The 2,177-nt window shown below is 39.7% G+C and overlaps 1 long non-coding RNA gene across 1 annotated transcript; it reads right to left on the reverse strand.

Annotated features, from left to right (window-relative positions):
- Positions 1-522: 522 nt before the first annotated feature.
- LOC124669480 lies at positions 523-1,790 on the reverse strand. The gene is made up of 3 exons (XR_006992202.1): positions 1,753-1,790; positions 757-887; positions 523-630 (listed from the first exon to the last, which is right to left on the reverse strand). It is a non-coding gene; the product is annotated as an uncharacterized LOC124669480 (long non-coding RNA).
- Positions 1,791-2,177: the final 387 nt, after the last annotated feature.

Below are 2,177 nucleotides of genomic sequence, written 5' to 3' on the forward strand. Positions count from 1 at the left end.
ACCTTTAGTTATCTAAACTCAGTGAACACACTTTGAAAAGACGTATGGATTGTTTGGTGTGAAGGGAACAAAAAACTAGTTAATACGAGAAAGAAGATGACATGATTACAGACATGCAATGAAGCTATGTACTAGTATAGCTGTAGTGACTACCAGCTCCGAACCACCACAACAAAAATCAAACATATGAATTGTTTGGTGTGACGGGAACATGAAAACTAGTGAACACAGTAAAGAAGACGACATGATTACAAACATGTAATGAAGCTATGTACTAATATAGCTGTAGTGACTGCCGGATCCAAATCACCACAACAAAAATCAAATATGTATGCAAGCATAATCCAGTTGATTCTTGACCAGAAATCAAACAACTTCAAATCACAACAAGGTAGTACAATATGAATACCAAAAAAGGCTGAATTAGCAACGACCAAAGCTAATAGGAGCGACTAAAACAACAAAACCTAGACCTTTTTTTGGAAGACTAGTGGCCTAAACTTTTCGGCAGCATATGCTTCATCTGACCATTAACTTGCCTGACTTTTACATACAACAGCGAAAGTAGCACGTTCACTCAACATCTGCAGCTTGCTTCGACCAAATAATCAAGACCTTTACTTTGATCTCCTACGCAAAAAATGGATTTTTAATCACATCTCGGTATGCGGATCAGCAGCCCATGCAAATAAATATCGGTATTCAGCCCATGCGGATCAGCGACGAGCACAAGTATATATCAGAAATGATGCCAACCTGTCACTGGATCATAGCATTCTCAGGGCTAATATCAGTATTCACATATGCATTAGCAGCGGGAGCATCTAGAGATCCAAGAACCACCGCCCCATAGGCAGATATAAGTGGCTGGACAAAAGACCAATGGTCTGCACAAGAAAAAACATAAGAAACAACAAAGACAGTTGCATTAACAAGTGTTCAGCACACAAAAAGGCAATAAAGCTCAATATGCAACCTTCAAACATGAAGGAGGCAAATCGAGCTTGCATTCTTGCCAACTACTAGATAATACATGATTTACTTGGTTTATTCACTGGCGTATGGACTAGGAAGAAAACATGACCACATATGACCGAGAACATTGTCCAACAAATCAGCACAAAGTCTTCAATGAACTGGAAACGTAGGACTCCCTCCAATCCCTTTTAATTGACTCGAATTTTGCACTAAATCCGAGTCAATGAAAATAGATTGAAGGGAGTAGCTGAAAGCATCATGTTTAATATTTTGATTTGATGCCTCATAAGCATACTAGCAAGCATCCTAGAGTTGAAAGATCAACATCACCATATATTGTTCTAAGCAATTATTAAGTACAAGTATAACGAACGATTGTTTACTCCAAGAAGTTCGGTCTTACAAATTACATACACATGGTTAATGAAAATATGATTAGCATTACTGCATAGGGCCAATTCACAGTTTACAGTAACAATAAGAAAATGGCATTTAAGAGGAAGAAAAGTAGATGAATTACACATTGAGTAGTTCACCCTCTGTTCCATATTATTGTCGGTGATTTGGACGTAGCTAGACATATTTTGTGTATAGGTACATTCAAATCTAGAACGACTAGCTAGTACCTCTCACGGACGAGGAGGAGATATCAACATTGCACTATTGAAAAAGGCTAAAGATATAGTAGCCATCATTCAAGAGCACGAACATACATGAGTGCCCGATGGCCAAATCAGATCGGAGCACATAAGGCAGGTTGAAATCCCAGCTCACCATAGAGGGTTTGTCGTAGCCAAAGGCAATTAAAAACAAACGAGTCGCTTGTGGCAAGCATGGCGCCACCACCTTTGGAAGGCCTAGTCTGGTCGTTCCCTCAACATCTGCAGCTTGCTTCAACCAAGACCTTTACTTTGATCTCCTACGCAAAAAATGGATTTTTAATCACATCTCAGTATGCAGATCAGCAGCCCATGCAAATAAATATCAGTATTCAGCCCATGCAGATCAGCAACGAGCACAAGTATATCGAAATGATGCCAACTCGTCACTCGGATCATAGCATTCTCGGGGCTGATATCAGTATTCACATCTGCATTAGCATCAGGAGCAACTAGGGATCCAAGAACCACCGCCCCATAGGCAGATATAAGTGGCTGGAGAAACAACCAATGGTCTGCAGAAGAAAAAATATAAGAAAC

This window comes from Lolium rigidum, chromosome 7 (genome assembly GCF_022539505.1).
Source record: "Lolium rigidum isolate FL_2022 chromosome 7, APGP_CSIRO_Lrig_0.1, whole genome shotgun sequence".
In the NCBI taxonomy this organism is placed as follows: Eukaryota; Viridiplantae; Streptophyta; class Magnoliopsida; order Poales; family Poaceae; genus Lolium; species Lolium rigidum.